We start from the raw sequence: 17,302 nt of genomic DNA, 5'->3' as shown, positions 1-17,302 counted from the left end.
TACAAGGGCTCCTGCCAAGAACAGAAACAAGACAAGGCTACGTTAAAGAAATGGAGGAACGATTCCAGAACTCGCACCTCTGCCAATCTTGTTCATTCAGATTTTCAGGTACCCTTCTGGCTCTTCAATTAAGACTTAACATGACTCTGGGTGCTACGAAGCCAGCTCCAGGAGTCCCAACTCGTCCTGCCATGGAAAGGCAGCCACCGAGCCTGCTTCCTAATATACAAACATCTCCCTCCTGCTGCTTCAAAAGCCTCACAAGTTATTACTTGTCTCCAATGGCTTCGGTTTGTCTCCTGTGCAAGGCCCCAAGTCAGCGCAGTAGGAAGAACCTGACTTGCAGAACCGTGCACACAACCAGCACTGTTCTAGAGGGTCAGCTCCAAAAGCAAGAATTTCACGTACGTACCACAAGGCTGCTGGTTTCTCACCACTCCTCACCTTCCTCCTGCACAGCAAGGCACGTAACCACGCGGCTTTAAGGTAAAAACAAGTCGTATCAAGAAAAACCTTGCACACGCTAGCACTTTGTTAAAGCCTTTGGGCTTTGCTAGCTGGCTGAAGCCACTCTTCCAGGTGAGAGCTGGTCCTAACGAGGATAACGAGGAGCTCCCAAACCAGGGCACCACAATTCCAGCCCTGCTCAGCAGCATGTGGTCATGGCGAGGAGCCTCACGAAACGGGAGGGGAAGAGTCCTATGAAGTCACGCGGCTTTTTATTGCTCAATTTTTCACTTTTTCATTGTTGTAAAATCTCTGGTCTGATGTTTTTATCCCTTTAGTCATATCCCAGCAAAGCCCAGGGTGCCGAGGGGTGAATGGGAGAGCCCAACGCCTGCTGAGCCCCACGTGTGGGGAGAGCACGGCCCCGCTGCTCCTTCCCAGCAGCACCAGAGCAGGCACAGCACAGGCACACCTCTGCCTACTGCATCCGCAGTGATTCACCACTCCTGGAGCACTCCGGATAACTCTGTTGTAGTAATTTGTTACCCAACTCGGGTTTGGGCTACGAGACTCCTTCCCTTTGAGATAAAAAAACTGTCAGTGATGTAAGATCACCTACACCAACTCGTAATGTGGACTCTTATGAAAATCAAAAGGCACCGTATCGGGTTTTATGGATGCCTTCGTGCATTTCCTTTGGGGAACTTGTTCCCGAAGTGTTGCTTTAGGGAAGGCAGGAGAGGTCATGGAACAGGCCCACTTACTGCTCCGAAAGCTCGGAGTTGCTGATGAACCCGAGGGGGCTGGACTTACTCGTTTGCTGCTCTTGCTCTCTAAGATAACATCCTGGGACTCCAGGGCAATCACATTCACAGCATCACTTTTCTGGCACGCAGCACTTCGGTGGCACAGAGCAGCCCCTGCTTCTTCCACAGACCTCAGGAGGAAATCCAGCCTGCACAGACAATTTTCCTGCCCAGTGAGACCCAGGTTGCTAAGTCAGATTTCAGACCCCGTTGCAGTTTCCCATCTGTTACACCCCATTTTGGGCTTAATTCCTGCTCTCTCTGCTCAGGGTGGAGAGGTACATTTCACAGAACTCATCTTCTCCTGGGAACCAAGGGAGAGTCTCTGAAGAAGGGCAGGGAAGGGGGAGCCTCACGTACCAAGGTGGCTTTGCATCAGCCAGGCCCCAGCCAGCCAAAAACCAGAGCCAGGCGGCTGTAGGAAGAGTGACAGCTGTAAAAATTAAAATCAGCTCAACAGACCTGTTCCAAGCCTGACATCACTCGCACCCATTCCCCAAAAATGTGGCATGTATCCGTGCCTTCAAAGAGCGTTTTATTAGCGTTAATTATACTTAAGCACAGCGAGATAAGAGACTACCAGCCTCCCGAGTGATTTCCTTCCTTTGGGCAATTTCATTCCTATTCACCACTCGGCAAGATGGGGTAAGACCGTCCAAGTTAGATTGCTCCATTATGAGCTGTACGGCTTCCAAGCTGATAAAAAGTCACGTTAATCAACTTGCCTTAAGTTCCAGCAGGAGAGATGCTCTGCCAGAGCAGCTTCGCTGGGAGGACGAGAATAACTTTCCTGTAAGCCCCGGCAGGGATTAGGGCCTCTGAAAGGTGGGGATTAATGGGCTTGGCCGGCCTTCAAAAAAGCCACATGGAAGATGAGTTCATAGATAATAACTGTGAGGGACTTTCAAGTGTCTGGCTGAGCACAGGCCTACGAGCATTGAAATAAGAGCCCTAAAAAAGGCTGGTATGTCGTCTCCAAAGCCCTAAACGCTTCTCCGAGGGAAATAAGAGGGCTCTGCCCACCTTCGGCGCAGACTTGTAGGTTTTAGCTAAGAAAGAGGTGGTTTCAGAGCTGATTTCAAAAGAAAACAAAGTCATACTTGCATGCCAGCCTGCGAGGCGTTTCAGAGGAGAGGGGATTTTCGGAGCCGCAGCAGAGCGGCGGCACCAAATAAGGTTTTGCAGCATCAATCAGCGCGGGAAGAGCCTCCCGCCGGCTCCTGGCAGCAAACAGAGGGCGAGACGACAGCGCAGGGCAGGGTACGAGAAGCCTGGCTGTTAGCAGAGCACTTTCTTTCTTTCCTTCTTTCTGTGTCTCACATGGACTGCTAAGCCACAAAGCAAACAGGCAAGGCGAGCAGCTGTTGCTGTCAGCTGCTTTCCTTTAATAGCACACGCATCAGAAAGGAAAGCAGCTCCGACCTCACGGAAGGCAAAACACAGAAAATAATGCCTTGGACTTTTCCTACAGAGTCCTTTTCCTTGGGAGGGGGAAAGGCAGGCATATTTCTAATCGGATCAATCAGCGATTCCCGTTTTTATTAGGCATTCTTCCTCCCCCGAGATCATCTCGCTGCCAAGGCCTGGGAAAGACAACTCGAGTGCACGCAGAGGGAAGAGTTTCACTGCAGAAATTCACCTCAGTCACTCAGCCCTCCCTTCAGCTCCTCTACGTTCATCCTGCTCCACGTTTGTCTTATATGTGCTGTTCCCAGAATGAGTTATGCTTACTTGACAATCTCAGCTTTCATTTTAAGACGATTTCTTCTGTTACTGTAGCGCTTTCTTCCCAAGCAGCACGAACACTGCAGCTACAAACCCAGAGACGTGAAAGAACTCATGAGTCATGCTGGGAGAAGAATGATTTTTCAGAGATCCAGTTCAGATGAATTCTGGCTGTAGCAGTGCTGCTCAGGCCCTCGATACTTTCACGAATTCCATGGTTTGCCTCATGTACATATAAGCATCTAAGAGGGTCGCAGGGAAAGTAAAGACCAGAGAAGACAGATATTCTGAGATGAAGTGAAACAAAAAAGCTCTCAAAGAGTAAAATCAGCAACTATTAAATAGCATTTAAGTGTTACACTCGTATCGTGCAAGTTTACTGCGATAAGTCTTGAAAACTGGGAGTTCAGCTTTCCATAGAACAGCCGAGGCAATCCCAGCTTGTGGAAACAGCCTGGCAGGAAGAGGCCAGAGACCCAGCAGCTCTGCTCCCCTATTTCACAAGGGGTATCAAGGGTAAATCAAGCCACAGGTGGCACTGAAAGAGCTCACGTCCAGCTGCTGGAGGCCACCTTTCTGTACACAGCGACGATCTGATGCCCACGAGAAAGGTTGGACACCACCTGCACACAAACCAACCCCTGGAGAAGTGTCCCAACATCCCCAGCTGGTGTTACCCAAAAAGCAAGGCAAAATTTGAGCGAGTAGCATAAAACATGACAGGTTGCAGAGAATAGGAGCTATGAAAACAGAAGCACTTTGCTTGGCAACTGGGTGCACACAGTCACTGCTTCCAGGAACTCCGTTTACATACAAGCTTTACTCCTTTACCTATACAGAGTAATCCTCGTTATGTTGGTGACTGCATTAGAGCAGCTACTTCACTTTAATTAAGCTAAGCACCTCTTGACAGCGTAATTACATAGCATGAGAACCTGTAGATCAGGACACAGAACTGGTAGCTTCCAAATGAGAAGGCTGCCTAGTGAACTATTTCCATCAGTGACAGCTCACCACCAGCTGGATGTCTGCGCCAGATGAGTGAAACAGCAAATCTACGGCTGCTTTTTCAGGCAAATGACTTGCAAAGAACAAAATATTTGAAAGCTTTCGCTATCGGAAGTTCAAAAGCTCCCGAGGAATGCAACGAACCACACATCCAGGCTAGGAAACAAGTTCCAGCTCTTGTGACTTCTGCAAAGCCTCACCATAGAAAGTGGTGGCTTATGGACTCGTCAGGTGCCCTGGCGCACCGTGCCCTGCCCTGGGGCTCCTGTGAACTGACAGAGGTGCCCCAAAAGGGATCTGGAAGTAGAACAGACACCTGAACTAGCTGGGAGATAGGGGGTTGCCATTTCAAAACCACAACAAAGCCCTCTGGAACCAGACATTTAAGAAGGAGAAACAAACGCTCTATGAGTGCCTAGCCCCGGTTTTGGAGCATCAGGCAGCACGGAGCTCTGCAGCGCAGCTCAGAGGGAGCCAGGCCCGTTCCACTCTGCCCCCGTCGGGTCCTTCAGCCAGGAACGAGCCGGTCCCTGCACTCACAGGGAGACCTCGCAGCTGCCCACGAATTCATGAAGTCCCTGGGCAGCGCTAGGGTAGGAGCAGAGCATACCCAGAGGACCAAGAGTCATGAGCCCGCTGCTCCTTCTGTGTGCTCTGGGGCAGCCACGTCCCTCTGTGGCTTTTTTTTTTTGGTTTTTCTTTTTACTTTTAAGTAGGGGTATTTCTGTCTACACATAAGTGAGGAAGATAAAATCAGAAGTCCTTTCAAACCAAGGTGGAACGTAGCTCAATATTCCTGGGCACCTCTACAAGAAGGACTGGAGTCTTTGGCTACAAACAGCTCATGGAAGGATTTGCTAGAAGGCTGGAAGTAAATACTGCCTGTGTGCAATCTGAAAGAAGGAGATATTCCTCTTGGAGAAAAACGCAGGTGGAGAGAAGTTAGAAGTGCTCAGCAAGGCGCTCGGTAGCACGTTACCAGGTACCCAAGACGCAGGCCGAGGCCCAATGTGAAACACCGCTGGGCTGGAAACGCAGCAAGTATGATCACGTCTCCTTTCCCAAGGTTAGTTATCAGATTCGGCAACGATAAAAATAGACTGTTGGGAAAGCACTGTGTCATCGTGCACCGGCGAACCGAGCAGCAAGGAAAAGCAGGAGGCTACGTGCCAGGCCCTTCTGCTTCCTGCGGACTCGCAGCTTATCCCTGCGGAGCACGGGGAGGCCGCTCCCCAGCAGCGCGCCATCTTCGCTCTCCCCCGGGCGGGGAAGTAACCCCTGCTCTCACGTGATGTTTATTCTTAGCTAAGTAAAAATCCCCGGGATCCTCTCGAAGTTCAGCCATGCAGCTGGCCCAGCGCCATAAGAGCATCACGGAGCGGCTGCGCTCGGGGCTGGAAGCAGCATTAGTGCAGCAGGGGCGCATTAATGGTGTTACGGGCGGCGGGTTACGCAAGGAGGCACTGCAGAGAAATAACTCGCCCCACAAAGTTGGTAGTGCCGTGCAGGGCTCAGGAGAGGCTCTGGGTATAAAAAACAGCACATGACAGCCTACGGTTTGAGGTCAGTTTAACTCTCTAACCTGCAAACAGCTCAACCCAACCCCTCCCAAGCTGTAAAAGACCAGGCGTTACTATTTGAACCCTTCCACTGTCTTGAGCTAGTTTTAATGGCAAAATTCACAACGACAAAACTCATACCCGGCTAAGAAAGCTACCAGCATCAGCTACTAGTGACCCACGTTGCTACAAGAACCACACTCAGGAAGCAGCTTTCTAAAATAATCGCAAGCTGAGGTCTGGGAGAACAACGCTGCAGTCGGTGGAGGCACCGCCCCCATTTATTAGTTACTCTTTTTATTAATTATCCTCTTAAGAGACTCGCTCAAGCATCACAAGCGGATGAATGTTAGTTAGTTCAACTAGAAGGCTGCCTGCACGGTTTTCTGGCTACAGGTTTAGGTAAAGTGGAGAAAAACAGCAAAATGTCCCGTTAGCCTGTGCTTGCATCAGGCTGGAGCACAGGGGAGCGTTGAAGGGCCCTTACCTTACCTCTGTCTTAACACATACATGAGAGCACTTGTGGGTTTTTTTGCTCACATCCTTTGGTTTTTGACATCTGATGGCGCAGCACCAGGGGGAAGAGTACTCATTTCTGAAATTCGTTAATGCAGAAGAGTAATTTCCACCTTCCAAAACGCATGCAGGAAGCCACCAGAGGAGGAAGGGAGTAGCTGCTGCAGTTCAACCACTATTGTATTTACGTTTCCGTGCTCTTGATAGCAAATACATTCAGCCACGGCTTAAAAACAAGGCATTGGTTAGAAAACAAAAGCTGGGTGTTCGATGAAAGAGATCAATAAAAAAAATCAGGTCTCCCTGCAATGTTATCAGGTACAGCCTCCGAGTTTCTGCTTTGTGCCCCCTGACACAGGCTGCTTCCCCTCCAAAAAGAGGGAGAGAAGGGCCAACCAGCGTGGTATGGTACTGAACAACCCCCTCCCCTGCCTTATTTTTCCTTTTTTTAAGGATTAAAATAAAGGGCTCTGCCCACAGCTCTTCAGGGAACTCAAGCCATAGGTTGTAGGAGATGTATTAGCACTGCCTTCTTCCCAAGGCTTCTCTTACTTCAAGGGCTAAACCTCGAGTCTGTTCCCACTGTTCTCAAACTAAAAGGCCAGCACCATCCTCAGCCCCTTTTTGAAAGGGTGGCTGCCTAATGCAGCAGCCCCTCGTCCAGCAAACAACAAAATCCTCCTGCAGCACGAGCAGTCACTCCACTTGCTGAAGGACAGGGGCAGAGAAGTTTCCATGTCTGGGCGAGCTCCCCAGCAGGATGGGATCAGGGAGTCACACAGCAAGGAGCAGCCACTTACCCCTACTACAATTATGGCAGCAGCAGCCCCAATCTAGCTCGCTTTTCATCAATAACATTGATCCTAAAGATGTGCTTTTGTGCTCGTTTCCTTCCAGCTAAAGCAGCTGCACAAGAAATAAATTAATCCAGCAGGAAACGTTTGCAGAAGTACTTACTAAGCATGTTACAACACAATAACCAAATGAAATTGTAGGTGCCACGAGAGTCCTAGTACTTGTCCAGGACTTGGAGTTTAGGCAAGATGACCAAGGTGAAACTGTCCTTGGTGAAAACAGCTCCTGACAGAACAAGCAGGCAGGGTTTGAGAGGAACAGGTTCTCGCTTTTGCTTCGTAAGGAGCCCCAGACACTCCTCTGGGTGGTCAGGCCATCCAACGAGACCCAAGCGACGGCCGGACCCGCACAAACACCTCTCCTTCCTGCTGCTCTCCTGGGCTCCCCCGAGGACAGCGGGGAGGAAGCTGCCTTTATTCATTCAGCAGTCAATGAGCGTGGATTCGACGTTCCCGGATAAGTTACTCCAGGAAGCATTTTTAGCTGCTGAATGCAGTCTGTGGGAAACACCTGTGTGCTTCCATGTCCTGAAACCACGGAACAACAAACGTTGAAAGGTGCAACTCCGAGCATGGCCGGGGCTCTGCGAGTCAGCATATGTTGTAACTTGGGTTTGTGCATGGAAAAAAGGAGGAAAACGAGACTGTAGCGAACTCACCACCTCGAACAACTTGGGGACTAACAACATGACCACGGAAATTCAAGTCTGAGGTCAATTCAAGACATGCCAGGAGCCTGGCAGACATACAGCCACACCAAAGCCAAGTGGAAAGGAAAATTCAACAGAACACGCAGGGAGGACAGTGCAGGGCTCTTCCACCCCGGTGTCATCGCTGTGCAGCTGCGTGGAGCACCAGCTCCACTCTGCCTCCCGTGACCTCTTTTGCTCCACTGCGGCCACCACGAAAAGCAGGCACAGAACCTGGGCGCCTCCCCTCCCACCCCCTCCATCCCACCCGAAGCCAGATAAGCCATCTCAGCTGGCTTCTTCTCAAACAGCTCTTAGAGAACGACTTCAGATGGCCTGGCAGGCAGCCCCAACACGCAGCACAAACAAGCGGCGGTGATGCTGAGCCTGGTTTCAGCTGTGTCATGAACGGGCACGAACATCAGCCTGACTGCAGAGACAGGACTTTGCACCTCTCCTCCTGTCAGAGTAGGCAAAGAAGAGGCATTCTGTGTCCTGTGCACACAGCAAGGCTTTAGGAGACGTGGGGCTGTCACTTCTAGACAGTTTTATCAAGTCGTATTAGATAGTTGTTAAAAGAAGTGGTAATAACTGTGTGCATTTTGACTCCTCGATGTTCTTTACAGCCAAGTATCGCTGGACTGTACTGGCAGACTGACGTTAACAACTTGGGCATTTCGTCTGTGCCCTGTGTTGAAGTGGTTTATATGCTAGACTACTTAAAGGTGAAGATAAAAAGTATTAATTAGTGTAGTAAACAGGCAGTAAACTGCTCCCAGGACTTGAAGAAATAGACAGCATTTGAGAGTAACCACTGCCACACTGCTCAAACTGCGATGTGGGATTCACCTGGGCCCCTCAGTCCATATAAATATCAAGAAATGGTAATTCCTTTGCTAAAATGTGTTGTGGAAGCACCTGCCCCTCACATGTCCTCTGCCTGCAGACATCGCAACAGACTCCAGCAGAAGTTCAGCTTCATGGTGCCTCCTGCAACTGGAGGACAGGATAAGCAACTCAGACAATTTAGCGCTCCTAATTCCTACCAAATCAAATCAGAGCTGGTTTCATCTTAGCTGAGATTGCCCAGCTTAATCTTTGTATCAGTAGGAGGCCTACAGAAGGTTTGTGTGACACGTGGAGCAGAATGTCTGCCCTCTGAACAGAAGCAAGGGAGTGTTGGACGCTAACACTCGAAATGAAGGAAGCAAAATGAGCAGTACATAAAGGATTTACCCAAAACGGAAGTTAAATGTATTTCAGACATTTATTCTGCAGAAGCTGAAGTCAAAAACTCTCCAAATAATGCCTTTTAAAGGCATGCAGACTATCCCAGAGTCCATTTAGTACTTGGCTTGTCATAGCCAGGCCTGCCTGCTCCGCCAAGCCTTGCTACTGAGCTCCTGCAGGAGATAAGGAGATTGCTGAACTCTGGGTGGTAGCTGGGAGCCCAGGGCTGCTGAAGCTCAGTGTGTACACATAGAGGCATCAAGCCTTCACTTCTAATCAGAGGTTTAGTGTTGGATAATTAAAAAAAAAAAACAGTTCATACCTCAAAAGCAGGTGTTCCCTTCAGCAGGTCCTTCAGTCTTCAGAGGCTGCTTATCTGCAAAACACAATACATGCAGAATTAAGAGGAAGCCAGACAATTACTGAATACTTGCACGTCGGCTTATTTGGATGGCTCGAAGATGATTTCTGTCAGTCAAAATGAACTAAAACTGGAGAAGTCTTGCTACAGCCCCACCGGAGGCTTTTTTTAATGTTCCCTTCTCAACAGGAACGCTACCTAGCTACGACTATTTCACACCAACATTTGCTCGAGCTGCCAAGGATATACTACAAAAATTGTAAGCAACTTTTCCCTTATTACACAATTAAATGGGTTTTTATAAACACACCGTTAACCTGAAGTGGACGATCAGGACATCCCTCCACTAAGCCCAATTTCAGGTGCTTACAGAGTGGCTTAAAGGCTCCCAAAGTCACTGGTACGGGGACACACTGCCCAGCCCCCTGCGAAGCAGGCTGGATTCCTGCACTGGGTTTTATCAGACTGGAGATGACCAAAGCTAAAGCAGCACCAGCACGCCTGTGGCCTGACACAGCAGCGAAAGGTAGAAAACCTTAAACTGCATTTTTTTAGATGCTAATTCACGGTATTTGGGTTGATATTTTAAGGGGATCCAGATTTCAATAAATCAATTGGGAGTTGTGCTTTTCAGGTTGAAGATTTGCTGAAGATTTGTCTGTTTGCTGTACGCTTGCCATGATGCCCGTGAAGCGATGCCCACTAGCTTTACCAGGGAACCATTTCCTCCTCTGCTCCAAGTTTTTGTATACATTATTTTATGCTTTATTCATTAGCGTTCCTTTATTGCAAAAAAAGTGTATCTAAAAACAAAAAAATGTATTAAAACAGTACTCTCTGCATTCCCCACGTAGCGCTCAGTGGCAGAGAGCACGAACCACGCTGCAGAGGAAGAGCCAGCTCAGCATTTCGGTGCACACACACAAACATCCACCCGAGCCGTTCCTCACCACGGCAAGCAGCTGAGTCAGCCTCACTTGAAATGGCAGCTCGGGGCCTGTCGGTAATGCAGCCACACAGAGCCAGCAGCTCCTGTTCCTCTTGCTACAGATCCGTGCTTCCCATCCCATGGCAGAGGATGAGAGTTTGCAGATAAATGGAAAAGCAGGCCCGTGGAAACACCGCCGTTACAGGTCTAGCAAACAGAGCCACGCTCAGGAGTGGGAAAAACTTTCTGCCAGAGCCCCGTTCCCTTCCACAAGGCTGGGAGGGAGAGCTGGAAGTTAATTAAGGCATGGAGAAATACCTCGTGTATGATTCAGAGATAAATATTATGGATGAGCTCCTGCTTGTATGCTAACATTACCGCTCCCCCTCCGACAGAAGGAAGCGCTGCTAATGCACACCAGAAACCCACGTTTCCCTTCCCCACACCACCACTCGCCACCCTGTGCCAGATCAGAGCATCGGGGACTCGCTCCCCAGCTGCCTGCAGCCGACGAGCACCCCACTCACAGCAGGCCCTGGTGCTCTGCTCCGCTAAGAGTTCATCCCACAGCTTCCACAGCACCCCACCAGCTCTCCCACGCCGCATCTCAACTGCTCTTTGCGTTGAGAATACCAATTTCTTAAGGGGAAAAAATATATATAAAGGAGCGAGCCGCTCTCTTCTGTGGCAGAAGATTAAAAGGTAATGAGAAGTACTTGAGAAATATCAGCTCCTGCTTAGTGCTGGGTGTCACAGCTCCATCTCCAGCCGCACAGCGCTGCGCCACGCACGGTTCTGGTGCCACAAAGGGAGGGTGGCCGCAGGCTCTTGGTCTGGGCAAGAGCCTCCCTGGTAAAGCTGCATCTGTAGCTGCTCTACGAACCCTGAAGGAAGGCATTCACGTGCTACCAAGGTCTTATCAGCTATCCAAAGTTGTAAAAAAAAAGTTTTTCTCCTTATATATAGAACCAGGGAATGGCTCGGGTTGGAAGGGACATCAAAGCCCATCCAGTTCCAACCCACTGCCATGGGTAGGGACGCTTCCCACCAGATGAGGTTGGCCAAGGCCCCATCCTGCCTGGCCTTGAACACCCCCAAGGATGGGGCACAGCTTCTCTGGGCAGCCTGTGCCAGGGCCTCACCACCTGAAGTGAAGGATTTCCTCCTAACCTCTAACCTAAATCCTCCCCTCCTGTAGTTTACAGCCCCTGAACTGCCCATCCACCAAATCTCTCCAATTTGGAGACCAGGACATCGCGTGGGACCGTGCCAAAGCCCTCACAGAGGTGCAGGCAGATGACATGGGTTGTTCTTCCCTCTCATGGGATGTCTGTGACCGGCGAGCAGAAGTGCTGCTTGTTCCTACCCCAGCTTGACAGCTCTCCTGGCACAGACGGTGGGACAGCAGAGATCTGCATGTGCGAGACCTCACAGGAGTCTGAGACGTGCGCTGCCTCACGCCCTCAGAATAAACTGAGACAGGCTCCAGCCACTTTTAGAAGTCGTGGTGAATTGGGGAAAAACGCAGCATCGATCACCCAGGCAGCAAACACTGAACTGCGCCCATCACCACCCGTAGCTGTTTCCCAGTTTAGAGAAAGAGGGAATTATTTTAATATTAGGGACACCTCCCCATACACTGCAACCCTCGTTCCAAGTCCGCAACTTTCTCCCCAGGAGAGTTTTTACACAAGTGACAACGAAGAGCGACGCAAGAGGAGCAGAGCAGCCTCCGCTTCATTTCCATCCCACACCACACCCGCTCTTCGTCTTTATCTTGCCTGCACTATCAGGGAGCAGGCAGTGCCTGGTATGCATCCTGTCCCGTGTTTGCTACCCCCTAATAGCCAGGTTCTCGTCCTGCACCAGCACTTCTCGTTCCTCAGCTCCCCATGTTCCCAAGCTCCTTTTTTCTTACTGAACATTTCGATGGCTCCTCTCATCCCCTCCAGTTTTCCACCGATGCTCTTTCACCAGCTGAGCTGCCGGTCCCATTACGAGACCGTGGTACTTTCTGTGTTTACCCTGAAATATAGCAAACAACTCATTTGTTGTGGTTTTCCCCCTTTTACACAATATTGAACAGTTACTACTCCAAGCAGCAACTACTCGTCTCTGCCAGCTGCCAACCACAGCTCCTTTGAGGATGGAGTAAGCTACCACCTCTCTGGTCCATGACAAAAGCACAAGATCTTGGTAAGGCACCCAAAAAGATGTGAGAGGAGGAAGAGGTTTCCTCACAAAGCTACCACAGTTGGGCAGCCCCTGGTGCCAGTGATTCAGCGCTTTAGGTGCAAACCCTGCTCGTCTCAGTGTGACCAAACCTGCCCTTACACTCGGGGTTGTCATTGACCCCACCAAAAGGGGACACACTTCAGAGCAGTTAAGGAATCAGAAAGAAGGCGCTGTTCTGTCAGACGCCCTTACACATTCCCTCAGCTTCTCCAGACAAGCAGCACTTTCCACCTTCCCATCCCCAATTTCAGAAGATCCCATGCCTTGGACCCTGGTAAAGGAAGCCCGTAGAGCTTCTGGCTTCTGTCCCCTCTCACCCTTGGTGCTTTATTTCCACATCTCGGGCTCTCAGATCTGCCTGGTGCACGAAGATCACTTGATATGGAAAGCGAGGAGTGACGACGCCCCGCAGCGAGGGTGCCACATGCAAAGCAGCACTGCACCACCCAGCACCCAAACGCAGCCCTGGGGACCCCGAGCCTCTGCGGCCACGTTGGCCACGAAACCCCGAGCTGAGGACAGCTCAGACATCCACCCCAGTCCTTTCCTAGAGGATAAATACGCCACGCGGTGAGTTAACTGCAACTGGACACAAGGGGAGCTGCCTTCATGGCCACAGTCACCTTGGGGATACACCAAAATAGGTGCCCAGAAACCAAGATCCTAAAACACGAGGTTATTCTGCAATACAGGGTGGACTTGTTTCCACCGTGGGTAACATTGCCAAGGAGTCAATGAATTTCTGATCACCGTCAAGTTCCTGCTCCTACGCCTGCATGAGGCACCTCCGATAATGCTGACAGTGCTTGGAAGATTGCTTCTAGACTCGATTCCAGGTGTTTGAGTAGACCTTCTGCCAAGAGAGAAGGAAATGCTGAATTCAGACCCGAGTAGCTCAAAGAGCCCTCAAAACATGAAGATTGAGCTCCACTACACTCGAGAAATAAATAATCTTCCAAGGAAACATCCATGAACAGGAAGCCAGACGTCACACGAGACTTGGTACCTGCAGAATGAGCTCGTACTTCCCAAACACAAGTAGCAGAGGGAAGAACGAAGCTCTCCAGCCGTAAGGAAGCAGATTCTCTTTGGCAATATCTGCCTTTAATCCTTATTAAAGAGGACAAGCTTTAACAAACAGCCCTCTGCGAGAACTCCGGCTGACAAAGTCAGGCAGCGAGGTTCACACAATCAGACAGTAAATGAGCAGCTGCACATGGCTTCTTTTATGGCACCACGGATTTTCATATGTCAAGAGCAATTTGACTACGGAAACAACAAGCAATGATTCAGAAAGTTGCAGGAATGACTCACGGCCTTGTAAATCACTGGCGTGAAGGCCCCGCCAAGGTCCTTCCAGAAGAGCCCTGAACCCCAACGGGGAGGTGAGCTCCTGGAGCTTTGTTTCGGCAGCACCCAGCCAGCCAAGGGGCACGGGGATGGCCAGGAGTCGTCACCAGGTGGGTTACAAGGCAGGGAAATACACAACAAGAGGCTGAGAACTGAGATGAAATACGTTGAAAGATGATTTTTGAAGCTTTCTGTGGGTCAGGTGTGTTGAAATGAAACAAAAACCTGAACACACAAAGCCAGACCCACAGAAGGAAGAACCATGGCAGGTAACGCACTCAGGAAGTGAATTCCTTTTTGGTAGCAGCTCAGTAAAAACAGAAAGATTTAAGCAAAACCAGAGTATGTCTTCCCAGCTGAACAACTCCGCTGCTAGCAGGGCTGTTCGCTAATTTTAGCTCTCACAGTTGCATTCCCAACAGCACCTCTCGCTTCCTGTGTGGATGAGGAGTTTTGCTAAAAGCAGCCCTCGTTTGGATTCAGAGCATGCAAATTTCAGGAGAACAGCGATTTCTGACCGGTTCCATCCATCAACACTGCTGCATAACAAAAACTGTCTTTCACATTGCAGTTTAATCCTCTCCTGAAGTATTTATTTTCGGCAGAATTCATCGAACAGCAAACCTTCAGCCTGAGTTACAGCTAAAAATAAAGGCACTAAAGTTCAGGAATTCTTCCTACTGTTCCATCTAATCAATACGGATCCACCGTGACTCCTGTCACATGCTTTATTTGTCACAGCACATGCCCGCGCCCACACTTCGGCAGCGTTATCCAACAGCCTGCCATCTTTTTGGGGTGATAAGACCAGAGAGAGCCATTTTTAATGAGTCGAGATGTTACAGAGACTCAGCTGCACGCACATCTGAATACGAAGCTATAAATACCAGAGCCCGGTCCTGAATGTTAACACAGCTCAACTACACCAAGCTGAAGCTCACCCAGAGGCCTTTCTCCCTCGGTTGGGTCTAAGCATTAATGGTACCCTGAGGAGGACAAGAAAAAGCAGCCCTCACTGAGCCTCTAAGCAAAGCCTGCTGAGCTGACTGCACCTCCTGCAGCTGGGGGACACCTTACGGCCACCCCCCAGCAGCACGCTCGGGGTCAGGACGCCTGGAGAGGGCACTCACATGGCTCAGGTCACACCCAGCACAGTCACAGGCAGCCTCCAGACGCCGAGCAGCTTCTCCTTCCTGCACTGGGTTGATGCTCACATCGCTCCCAGCTCCCTGGAACCCGCCGCAGCTGATCCTCCTCTACAAAAGGCACATCCTAGGAGTGCCCCAGCCCCCTCCTGGAAGCAGGGGTGCTTGCAAGGTCTTCTCTCTCGCTGCTTTTAGAAAATAATTGTAACAGGAGATGCATTATCATTTTTACTGGTCTTTTAAAGGGACTTTTATGAAGTCTTTGCTCTGCAATGCCTGGCCCTCAGGGCTGTTTAATAGGAGGTAACTCTGACAACCTCCAACTCCCCACGTTCTCCTCTGCAGCTCTTCCTCCAGCCTGCCTCAGCCCAGGACAGCTTCAGCCAAAGGACCGGGACAAAGCCAACCTCCAGCTCCCAGTCCTGCCAGGCACTGAGGCCACTCGCCCAGCAGGCAGCAGCAAAACCTGGGGCAGGCTCAGCAGAAGCCAGCCATAATAACACAACGTGTTATCTCTCTCTGCTCACTTCAGCCCCACTACACCCATTTACACCAGCGCTAATCCAGACGGCGCCGCTGCCCTCCTGCAGCACAAGAAAGTTGCAGGTGCCAAGAGCAATGTCACAAAGTTCACAGATTTGTCTGCAGCTTCAGCTAATGGGCAAAGAAGTAGCTCAGGTCTCCCATTTCTTGGGGAGCTCAAAGTCCAGCTCAGCAACAACAAGTTGAAAGGGAACAGCTTTAAAGAGGAACATCTGTCAGAGTTTTATCCACCTCTGAGGTTTTACAGCTGTAAGGAAGGACCCTCACAACACTTGGACGTATCCACGTTTTCAAGGTGACAGCTGCCAACATGCATAACCTAAGTGCCAGCATCACCCACTCTGTCCCCTCACCTACTGACAAGGTTCCTGCAGGGTCCCAGCCCTCCCCTCGCATCTCCAGCCCTGCCTTGAAGCCCCCCGGTGTTGACCTAGCAGAAATACCTTTACAGCACATTTTTTTGAGTTCATTCTAACACCAGGTTTGACACGGAGTGTTCTGAAAAAAAAACTAAACGCCCCAAAATCCAGCAACCTATCGAGTACTCAAATTAAGCAGAACACACACTGTGGATGCTTCCCTAGTACCCTGGATTAAAAACCCTGAAAAGTGTATGTTGCTTAGCTAAAAAGAGAAGGTATCTACGTAGAGGAGGCCATTCATTTAAACCAAATTCTCACATCCAGCTGTGCTCTAAGTAAACAAAACCCAGTATCTGAGCAAATCAGTCTGACAGGTTTAATAACCGGTGCATTAAGTGTTCCCAAATACCTTAAATATTTAACCTAAAAGGAACTGAACTCGATGTTAACTACATCCTTTAAAAAAAAGTGTCACACCCAAGCCAAGACCATCACTTTAGCAGGTGAGCAAGACTGAGACATATCCACTTAATAGCAAACTCAGCACCTCCTTTTTTATGGCGATATATTTTAGGAACTAGTTGCTCTTTTTATCAAGAGGTCTGTGAGCAGATCTGAATTCAGGCCGCACATTTCCATACCGAGCCCCAGCACACAGCTTTATGTTCTATTTATCGTCCTCATCTCCCTAAGAAATAAGGAACAGGAGGCAACATTTTCAGGTGGTGCTCACCCCTTCCACATAGCAGGCCACCAAAAGACATTTCTCTGCTTTCTCCAGGGGCAAAACGGCAACGAGGAACAGAAGGAATAAGAGGGAGCAGGGAAAGAAGTAAAACAAATCCCATACTCACAGCGCTGCCATCGGTGTGCCAGCAATCAGTGCGCTTTTCTGTTTGCCTTTTTTCTTTTTTTTTTTTTTGGGATTCCCTACCGAGCACAGATGCTGCTCTGCAGGAAATTGTCATCCTCCACCCCATACCTGCTACCTGCAGGTTGGTTTGCAGCACCTCGTTTCTCTGCTACAGGAATTGGAGACTGCGTGGAGCAGCGCGGCTCCAAGGGCACGAGCAGCAGGGCCGGTTTCAGCACGGCCAGATGAAGTCTTCTCACCAACACCTGACACTCATTAGGCACAGGTGAACAGCAGCATCCCCGGGGCAAGCCACACACACGCTGCTTCCTACAGCAGATGAAAGGAGGAAGGCAGCACCTCCTGTGTGCGAGAGCTCGTGTATTAAAAGGGGTGGATGGAGACCAACATTTTGAAGTTCAGACCACGCCAAAATGCAGTATTTACAAGTGAGAATCACAGCAGAACTTGATTTTACTTTTACCTTTTCCATATCAACTTTGGGACCTACGTAGCCAATGACGACACAGAAGATGCATCATCAGCTTGTATTAGACAGAGGGAATGCAATTTTATTTCTAGTGCTGCCAGACAGCAATATAACTAGTACAGAAAGGAATAATTTTTAAAAAAGAAACACTAATTTATTTGTTTTTTTGGTTGGTTCGGTTTTTTTGGTTACACAAACAGG

General features: G+C 49.7%; 1 protein-coding gene across 13 annotated transcripts in view; it reads right to left on the bottom strand.

The window, feature by feature from the left end:
- MAP4 (microtubule associated protein 4) overlaps positions 1 to 17,302 on the bottom strand; it is a 143,145-nt gene that overhangs the window by 106,812 nt on the left and 19,031 nt on the right. For all 13 annotated transcript variants that reach the window (XM_084509085.1, XM_084509096.1, XM_084509087.1 and 10 more), the window contains exon 2: positions 9,157 to 9,210. The gene's annotated coding sequence lies outside the window, so the exon portion shown is untranslated. The remainder of the gene's footprint in view (positions 1 to 9,156; positions 9,211 to 17,302) is intronic.

This window comes from Aythya ferina (genome assembly GCF_964211825.1).
Source record: "Aythya ferina genome assembly, chromosome: 2".
NCBI classification, from domain to species: Eukaryota; Metazoa; Chordata; class Aves; order Anseriformes; family Anatidae; genus Aythya; species Aythya ferina.
The sequence above is the reverse complement of the archived record's forward strand: the minus strand, read 5'-3'. Positions and strand labels throughout refer to the sequence as shown.